This window comes from Artibeus jamaicensis, unplaced genomic scaffold (assembly GCF_021234435.1).
Source record: "Artibeus jamaicensis isolate MK-2021 breed Jamaican fruit bat unplaced genomic scaffold, CSHL_Jam_final contig_1284, whole genome shotgun sequence".
Lineage (NCBI taxonomy): Eukaryota > Metazoa > Chordata > Mammalia > Chiroptera > Phyllostomidae > Artibeus > Artibeus jamaicensis.
The window spans coordinates 1,406,694-1,416,876 of NW_026521249.1; the positions used below are offsets into that span (position 1 = coordinate 1,406,694).

Consider the following 10,183-nt stretch of genomic DNA (forward strand, 5'->3'; position numbering starts at 1 on the left):
TTTTAATGCTTAGAAATTTTGTAGAAACTTGACATCTCAACAGTCCAACAACATTTTTATCATACTTAATAAAACTATCCATCTATTAACAAACTGGTCATTTTTAAAAAACCAAAACTGAGCCATGTCCAGTGTGGCTCAGTTGGTTGGAACATCATCCCATAACCAAAGGCTGTAGGTTCAATTCCTAGTCAGGGTACATATCTAAGTTGTGGGCTCAGTCCTCAGTCCAGGCACATCCAGGAGGCAACCAATCAATGCTTCTCCCTCACGCTGATGTTTCTGTCTCTCCCTTCCTCTCTCCCTTACAAGCAATGAAAAAAAAAATGTCCTTGAGTGAGGATAAAAAAAGTAAATGAGAATGTAAATAAATGAATAACAAAATTGCTCTTTCACCACAGATAGTTGGAGAAGTCCTGTTCTCCTTGTCACAATTTTTCTGTAAAGGGCCAGACAGTAAATACTTTAGGCTTTGCAGGTCTGTAGGGCTCTGCTGCGGCTACTCAAACCTGTTGTGGTGGCACAGACATGGGTATAGACTATACGTAAATAATGTGTTCCAATAAAACTTTATTTATAAAAACATGCAGTGGGAAAATTTTAGCCTGTGCTGCCTAGGTTGTCGACCCTTATTCTAGGCCACAGGAAGAACGGTGGCTTGACTCTAAAAGTAATGAAACTACCTACTTATCTGAGTCTATCCCTCCCTCTTGATCCTCTCTCATCCTTGCCTGCATGTATTTGTAAAGTCTTTGCATCGTTGGCTCTAATTAGAAAGGACCTTGGAGCTCCCCCCACTCCAATTCAGTGCTCTCCTTTTAGCAACCCTGACAGATGAACTCTCTGTTTACAGAACTTGTGTTGAGGCAGGGTCCTTTTGTCTACTATCTGCATCCTCAAGGAATGGTGATGACACCGTTTACACTCAGTCCGATGAGCAATCCAAGAGGTCACAGCCTTACATGCTTCGGGATCTGGTCAATCAAACACAGGTTCATATTGTCCACCACCAGTGCCCAATGTTCTGAGGCACACCGCCCCATTTTTCTTCTGTACAAAGTTACACTTCTCTCCAAATGGACTTCTGTGACCATCGCCCATCTCTGGCTCTTTTGGAATGCCTGAAATGGCTGTACTGGACAAGCAGCCCACCACATGCATAGCCTTGTTTTTCTCTGGGCTCAGACACTGCCACAGGCAGGAAAGCTTTCTGCATTCACACATGTCTCCATTCACAAAGCACCCATTTCGTAAATAAAACCCAACACCCATACAGTAGATAGACTTATTCTCGTTCCTGCGCAGAGCATAGACCTCTGTGTGTGTAAGGAGATGGACTCCCACCACTAGGTCTCTCACATACAGGGTATAGAGCTGAAGCAGTGCCTTCTGAAATCTTTTTTATTTAAGATTTCTTTCATTGACTCATGACAAACTTAATGGGTAAAACTTTGCTGTTGCAAGTTTCCTTAAAATATCCCTCCTGGGCACACCACTATTTATCTTGGCAGCAGGTAGCTTGAAGAGTTTTGGAAAGTCTCAGCTTGGCATAGCCTCAGAGCTACTGGCACATTAAAGATTAATAAAGTGCATTTAACTGAGCTCAGGACACTGCAATGTGATCCTTCACCATGAAATGTGCAAGATTCTTTGTTTGCAATGAACAAAAATGAAGCTAAAGAGGGCCTACCATGACAAGCTGAGGTAGGAAATAATCAGGAACTTTGTACGTCTTCATGGACAAACTGATGGGTAGGAATCAGTGTCTCTGCCCAGCCACACTCTTACTCGGCTTTCTTGGGAACTTCTCAGAGAGGCATCTGAGGAGGAACCACAGAGCTAGGTATTTATTGAGCTTGAAGAACCACACAGACAGTACCACTGCAGCTGCCTATTTCAGCTATAAGAAAAGAGAGATTCAGAAAAAATTCCCCAATTAGCAGCTTCTCCCATGAAAGTCAAGATAAAGCAAGGCATTTTCAAACATTTTGGATGTGCTTTAGTAAAACAGAATCCTTGTGTTTGGTTGAATGTTAACATAGGAGGAAGAAAAACTTTTGCGCGCATAGGTGTGGGGCTGGCAGCAGAATGAACCAGATGACATTTAAAATGAAAATAAAAATTAAAGCTGAATGTACATCATTATTATTGGTTCAATGGCTGAGTCTATTTGCTATCAATCTTGGGACACCTGGACACAGACAGCAAACATCAGGACAGATCAGCAGAGGCAAACATTTAAAAATGGATTGTTTTGAATTCTGGAAAAGCACTGGCAGACTCCACGTGCTGGGTAATGCTTGTGTCTACTTACACAGTGCAACCCCCTCACATCCTCCAGCGAAATCGCAGGCAAACCCCGTGCTCTGCACATCAGAGCTCAGGAGCAGAGCGCTGAGCATGTTGGACATGCTTTCCTTCACCCCAAACAGACATTCAAGGAAAAAAAGGAAAAGAAAACTCTGTCCTTACCGAAAAGGCATAGCAGACAGGGACGGTGAGTGTTTCACTTTAGCCCACTCAGTGCTTTCTCTTTCATTCGGTCAATGTTCTAATCTATTGAGGAGAGTTCCTGGGTTTTCAGATCTTCCTTGGAGAGTTTTAATCACTGGCTTCCCCAGGCCGGGTTTGACAAACACCGCTGTGTTCTGTCAATATTTGTATGCAGCCCCACTTTGGGCAACCGGCCAACACACGGAGTTTCAAGAGGCAAGGGGAGAAAACTGACACCCTGACAAACACGCTTTCCCCTTTTGTGTCTTTTAAGGTGGTGCTCAGAGTGTCATCTTTGATTTTGACAGCAGCAAACGATAGCTTTTTATTACTTTCTCCACTGCCCCCGAAAGGCCTGGCTGGGCTGCCCAAGCCGGGTTCCACAAAGTTTGTTTTTGTCTCTCTGCCCTGAAGTTCTCCGCACAATCGCCTGCTTGCCTCTCCACCAGCTGCACTTTAAATGTATTTTAATTGGCTGGAATGTCGAAAGAATCCATTTGGCAGTCGTTTACATGTGAAGCACGCCCAGGGCAGCTGAAAGAGGCCCCAGAAGCAGCCAATTACTTCATCAAATGCTGCAGTTTGAATACCATTGACTCCTACATAACTACAGTGAACTCAACTCTATAGGCAAGCAAGAGTAATTAATAATTTGCTGAGAAAATTCTTCATTCATCTAAAAGTCAAAAATACAAAGGGAAAAAAATCCCTGCAGATACAACAGTCTTATAATAGGCTTGATTTATAGCCCCCAATGCTACTCTTCATAAACATTGACTTTGTACAGCATTACAGGAGGGGTTATAATGCATAATTCAGTTTGCCTAAAAAGTTAATTTAAGTAATTTTGCTTTTAAATGATCCCCTGAGAAACATCATTCTATTACCTCTTTATACATTAGCCATATGCTACAATATATATTGTCAATACTAGTGGCATTTCCTTATTCCCTTTATTTTTCTTGGTTGATTGCAATAATTAGTTTGTGGCCGCCACTAAGTCCAGTCACAAATAAATTCACTCTGAGTCAAAATAGATAATCATCACCACAAAAAATTTTGCAAGCCAAACTGCAGTTTAAAACATTCTGAAACAAATGTCAGTTTAAATAGCTTCTAGTTTCAAGGACTAGGGTAGGAGGGGCCAATGCATATACACATACACATGCAGATATGTCTCAAAAATAAAATAACAATAAGATATAAGGTAGATAAAATAACAAACAAATGAAGTCGTTTTCAAGTGGCTCTTTACCAGTATTTTGCTGAGAAGACTTTTCAACAGTATATGTAAACTGGTTTACAGATTTTGAACCCCCAAATCAAATATATTGAAAAGGCATCTCAAGTAATCTTGATTCTCATACCTCATTAAGAACCTCTGGTTTAGAGTCAAAATGTCTAGGAGGATCTTGACATCCTAGGGATACCTCTCAACAGAGTATGTGAACTAGACAGAATCGTCACATTTATTCTGAGGCATTTTCCCCACCTCAATAAAATCTCCTGTACCTCATAACAAGATGACACAAGGGAAAGAATGGTGTTTGCAAGTCACTTGGGTAGATTTGTCCAATAGCTCACAGACTAAAACCAGCACCCTAAGTGAACAGGCTTTGTCTGCAGGAAGGCAGAGGAGAATAATGGGAGAAAGGATGGGGGCCTGTTCACGGACACACAAGCTACCTGGCTACACAGAGGCTCTGCTCAGAGGGGACCTGAATTAATGCTATGCTGACGCGATCTTAAAATCTGTCGCTTTTGAACCAAAGGCCCTACATTTTCAGTTTGCTCAGGGCCTGGCAAATTATGTAGCTGGCCCTGAGAGAGACGGTATAATTCCATCCGTTTCAATACATAGCCGAAATTGAAAACTGCTGGGAAGACCAGCTGAGGGTTTGAGTGGCACCCTGTTTTTGTCTTGCCCAACATTCTATCTTAAATTTTGGAGCCACTGAGAGGATTGAGGGAGGCGATTTAGGAAGAAGACTCTCCCCAGCAAACACACACAGTGAGAATTATCTGGGAAGTTCTCGCTGGTCTGCCCTACACCAAGGGCTCATTGTTTATTATATGACCACACTTTATCTTACTAGCTCAGAAAAAATTTTTCTCAGATAGTCAGTCCCCACTGTGTCATTCTGTGGCAGAAAGCTCCACGCATCACCATAATCTGCAGTAAATTACCCTAGAGCCTTGATTCATGGTTTGACAAAGTTAAATCCAGTGCCCAAACTCCAAAAGCACTGATGACCCCCCTATTGTGAGTTCCAACAGGCCACGAGTTTAACTAGAGTGCTGTGAAATGAATATCCATGAGTCACCTATGCTCCCAAAGGTGTTCTCCAGAACCAGCCCTTACGCCTGGGCCTTGACCTGCTCTAGCATTACCAGAAATCACATGAAAAGTGAATTTTTCTTCTAGAAAAGAAGTTGGCTTCATATGACAAATACCTAATGTTGCTAATACCCTGTACCTGCGAGCTGAACTGCCACCATGCTCTGACAGTGGTACTCAGAACAGGTTAGCACTCTGGAAAAACAGAACAGAATTTAGAGATCAAGTAGTCCAAACTATTATTTTTTTAAATGGAAAACTGAAGCAACAAACAATTAATGACTTTCCAGCAAGTCAATAAAACAATGTGTGCAGGTCACACACTACTTTTTAGTACAATTGCTCCTATGTTGGCTGCCCAAGCGGTTGCCCATTCTGACTTGCCTACTGACTCCTATATATTTTCCTGGCTCTATTCTGCTCTTACACCTCCAGATTTATTTCAAATGTCTAAGTCCTGACTCCTTGCCTTACTCTTATGTGCCACTTTCATGCATAACCCTGAGTATGCTTCATGTATAAGGAAATCCAAGCTTATACAAGACACATGGCATAGTCATCAAGACCACCTAAGAATTCTTAGACCTCATGACATAAATTCCTCTCTTCCACTTATAAAACTTCAGCATGTATCCTGGTAATCTGACTACATAGAAGAAGCAGGTTTAAGAAACTCATAGTGTCCAAGGAATAGCAATATGACCTTCTTTTAACTCCCTGACAGAGCTTGTCAGCTTATGCTGCCCTTTATCCACACACTGAGGTATAGGCTTCAATAACACAGAGATTCCTTAGACCACAGGTGGCAAACACAGGCCTGAGAGCTGCACCCGGCCCTCCCCCTTGTTTTATCTGGCCCAGCACCTTGTTACTACCTGGCAGCAGCACCAAACTCTCAACTGTTAGGAGTAGTTACATTTATACAGTCCTAAAATTACATCCAGTCCTTCGAAGGCAACTTCAAGGCTGATGTGGCCCCCAGTGAAAATAAGTTGACACCCCTGCCTTAGACAACAGCTGATCAATATGGGACTGTGTTGGGGCTTATGTTTGGTCATGATATCAAGGCAAGAAACCATGCTCTGGGAATGCAGAGCCATCTAGTAGAATGATCTGGTAAGTTCTAGCGGTCATAGGAAAAATCAAGGGTCAGATCCAGGAGGGCTCTGGGTAGGAATGGGAAGATCTTGGAGTTAAAGAGAAACAAAACCAAATGCCTAATGTGCCACTTTTTAGGAACCAACCCCGAATGGGCCTCAACTTCCTTATGAGCCCATGGATAGCATGGACACAGTTTTACTAACTATACCCACCACGCAAGATAAACATTAGAACTGCACAGTCGTCACACTTCTTAACCATAGAAGCACTGTGGCCATCAAAGCCTGGAAAGTACTCAGGGATCAAGTGACAAGTCTCAGTCAGCAAGGCAGTAGGACAGAATCCAAGAAGACAGGTGGAACAACAAGTTCCCGATTCCCAGCAAGCCAGAAGACTCCCACAAGGCAGGTGGCAAAATCACTGAGAAAACAGTCAAAGATGTTTAAAGATGCTGACAAGGGCCCCTACAACACTTCTGGTGTGTTAAATTCAACCCGACTCTCAATGACAGAGCCCAGGCCGGGTGCAGGGTTCTCCTCAGGATCCCAGGTTGAGCGGGAAACAGTCTGGCCCGGGGCGGTGCCAGGACAGCTGTAACAAAGTACCCAGACTAAGTGTCTAAGCAACAGAAATTCACTTTCTTACAATTCTGGAGGCTAGATGTCCAAGGTTAAGATTTTGGCAGGGCTGATTTCTTCTGAGGCCTCTCTCTTTGGCTTGCAGATAGCTGTCTTTTCCCTGTGTCCTCACATGGTCTCTTTTTTATACACATTTGTGTCCTAATCTCTTCTTATTGACACAAGTCATATTGGACTAGGGCTCACCCTACCAGCCTTGTTTTAACATAATTACCTCTTTAAAGACTCTAAAAATGTAAAATTACCTCTTTAAAGAATGTAGCACACTCAGGTACAAGGAGTTAGGACTTCGATACATGAATTGTGGGTGGTAGGCACAATTCAGCCTACAATAGGAGTTTTCCAGATCACCTCAGAACTAGCCATTGTGTTGCCCCCCCCTGCTGTTTGACCAACTCTGAACTAAGTTCCTCACAGGCCATTTCTCATTTACTCCAAAACCACCTTACTTTCACCCATTAACAGATGGGAAAGTTTAGGCTTAGAGCAACTAAGAAGTTTGTTACAACACAGAGAGAAAAGCCAATATGATTCTACAGCCCAAGCTCTAAACCCAACACCTGGCTGTCTTTCCAGAAGCCAGACTTGTTCATATATTTGATTAACATGGTTCCAAAAATACCCAATGTTAATAATCTGTATCTCATACTCCATGAGCTCCTAAAACTTAGCCATCATCGTACATCCAATTTAACAAGTATTTATTGGGCACCTACTGTACAGGCCTAACTTTTCAGCTTACTGGCAATGTTACTCAAAAGATGCCAAAAGTAGTCTCAGGGTAAACTAATTTTTTTTATTTAATTATTTTTCAACTACAGTATTGTCTTTTACTTCCACCCCAGCCCACCTCCCCCGTGCCCCCCACCTCCCTCCTATTTCCACCCCCCTTAGTTGTTGTCCATGTGTCCTTTATACTAGTTCCTGTAAATCCTTCCCCCTTTTCCCCTGAAATTCCCTCCCCTCTCCCCTCTGGTCACTGTCCCCTTGTTCTCTATTTCTTTGTTTTTATTTTGCTTGCTTGTTTGTTTTTTTTGTTTAGCTTCCTGTTAAAGGTGAGCTCATATGATAGTTGTCTTTCAACACCTGGCTTATTTCACTCAGCATAATGCTTTCCAGTTCCATCCATGTTGTTGCAAAGGGTAGTAGCTCCTTCTTTCTCTCTGCTGCATAGAATTCCATTGTGTATATGTACCACAATTTTTTGATCCATTCATTTACTGACGGGCACCTAGGTTGCTTCCAACTCTTGGCTATTGTAAATTGTGCTGCTATGAACATTGGGGTGCATAGGTTCTTTTGAATTGGTGTTTTGGGGTTCTTAGGATATAATCCTAGCAGTGGAATTGCTGGGTCAAAAGGCAGGTCCATTTTTAGTTTTCTGAGTAAATTCCACACTGTTTTCCATAATGGTTGTACCAATCTTCAATCCCACCAACAATGCACTAGGGTCCCCTTTTCTCCACAACCTCTTCAACACTTGTTGTCTGTTGCTTTGTTTGTGATGGCCATTCAGACAGGCATAAAGAGGTATATTATTGTGGTTTTAATTTGCATCTCTCTGATAGCTAGCGATATTGAGCATCTCTTCATGTGTCTCTGGATCTTCTGTATGTCCTCCTTGGAGAAGTGTCTGTTCAAGTCCTTTTCCCATTTTTTAATTGGGTTAGTTGTCTTCTTAGAGGGGAGTCGTGTAAGCTCCTTGTATATTTTGCAGATTAAACCTTTGTCTGAGGTATCGTTGGCAAATATGTCTTCCCATACAGTTGGTTGTCTTGCTAATTTAATACTGTTTTCTTTAGCCACACAGAAGCTCTTTATTTTGATGAGATACCATTTGCTTATTCTTTCCTTTATATTTCTTGCTCTGGGGGACATATCGGTAAAAATATTGCTGTGTGAAATATCTGAGATTTTTCTTGCCAATGTTCTCCTCTAGGACCTTAATGGTTTCACAGCTTATATTTAAGTCTTTTATCCACCTCGAATTTATTTTGGTGTATGGTGTAAGTTGGTGCTCGAGTTTCATTTTTTTGCACGTAGCTGTCCAGTTCTCCCAACACCATTTGTTGAAGAGGCTATCTTTACTCCATTTTATGTTACTGCCCCCTTTGTCGAATATTAATTGACTGTAGAGAGTTGAGTTGATTTCCGGGCTCTCTATTCTGTTCCATTGGTCTATGTGCCTGTTTTTATGCCAGTACCAGGCTGTTTTGATTACAGTGGCCTTGTAATACAGTTTGATATCAGGTATTGTGATCCCTCCTACTTTGTTCTTCTTTCTCAAAAGTGCAGCTGCTATTCAGGCTTGTTTATGGTTCCATATAAATTTTTGAAGTGTTTGTTCTATGTCTGTGAAATATGCCATTGGTACTTTAATAGGTATTGCATTGAATCTGTAAATTGCTTTGGGTAGTATGGACATTTTGATGATGTTAATTCTTCCAATCCATGAACAAGGTATATGTTTCCATTTGTTTGTGTCTTCCTTGATTTCTTTCTTCAGTGCTGTGTAGTTTTCTGCATACAGGTCTTTTACCTTCTTGGTTAGGTTCATTCCCAGATATTTTATTTTTGTTTTTGCTCTATCGAACGGGATTTTTTCCTTGATTTCTGCTTCTGCTGATTCACTGTTGGTATACAAAAATGCCTTTGATTTCTGGATATTGACTTTGTCACCTGCTGTTTTGCCAAATTCATTTATTAGGTTGAGCAGTTTTTTGGTGGAGTCTATAGGATTTTCCATGTACACTATCATGTCATCTGCAAACAGTGACAGTTTTGTTTCTTCCTTTCCTATCTGGATGCCTTTTATTTCCTTTCTTGTCTGATTGCTGTGGCTAAAACTTTCAAAACTATATTGAATAGAAGTGGTGAAAGTGGACATCCTTGTCTTGTTCCTGATCTTAGTGGAAAAGATTTTAATTTTTGCCCATTGATTATGATGTTGGCTGTAGGTCTCTCATATGTGGCCTTTATTATATTGAGGACTGCTCCCTGTATACCCACTTTGCTGAGTGTTTTTTATCATAAATGGGTGTCGTACCTTATCAAAGGCTTTTCCCACATCTATTGATATGATCACATGATTTTTGTCTTTGCTTTTGTTTATGTGATGTATTACATTTACTGATTTGCGAATATCGAACCATCCTTGCATCCCTGGGATGAATCCCACTTGGTCATGGTATATGATCTTTTTAATGTATTGTTGGATGCAATTTGCCAATATTTTGTTGAGGATTTTAGCATCTATGTTCATCAGCAATATTGGCCTGAAGTTTTCTTTCTTTGCTGTGTCTCTATCTGGTTTTGGAATTAGGATGATGCTGGCTTCATAAGCAGAATTTGGGAGTTTTCCATCCTTCTGGATTTTTTGGAATAGTCTGTGAAGAATAGGGGTTAGCTCTTCTTTAAATGCTTTGTAGAGGGTAAACTAATTTTCTTATTGTTGTTCAATTATAGTTGTCTGCATTTTTACCCTGTTACTCTCCTCTGGCCTAAACTGATCTTTATGTTTCAGAGAAAGATGAGACCTAAGAACCCAAGGCTAATGACTTGATTTCTGCTAGGGAGTGTCCCAGGGTAGAGAGGAAGGCTGAAGGCTGATGGG

General features: G+C 41.4%; 1 protein-coding gene across 2 annotated transcripts in view; it reads right to left on the reverse strand.

Annotated features, from left to right (window-relative positions):
- NCKAP5 (NCK associated protein 5) overlaps positions 1-2,612 on the reverse strand; it is a 995,643-nt gene extending 993,031 nt beyond the window's left edge. The window contains exons 1-2 of one of the 2 annotated variants that reach the window (XM_053666799.1): positions 2,473-2,612; positions 1,691-1,900 (exon numbers count right to left, since the gene is read on the reverse strand). The gene's annotated coding sequence lies outside the window, so the exon portion shown is untranslated. The remainder of the gene's footprint in view (positions 1-1,690; positions 1,901-2,472) is intronic. The other variant, XM_053666800.1, reaches the window with a different exon arrangement.
- Positions 2,613-10,183: the final 7,571 nt, after the last annotated feature.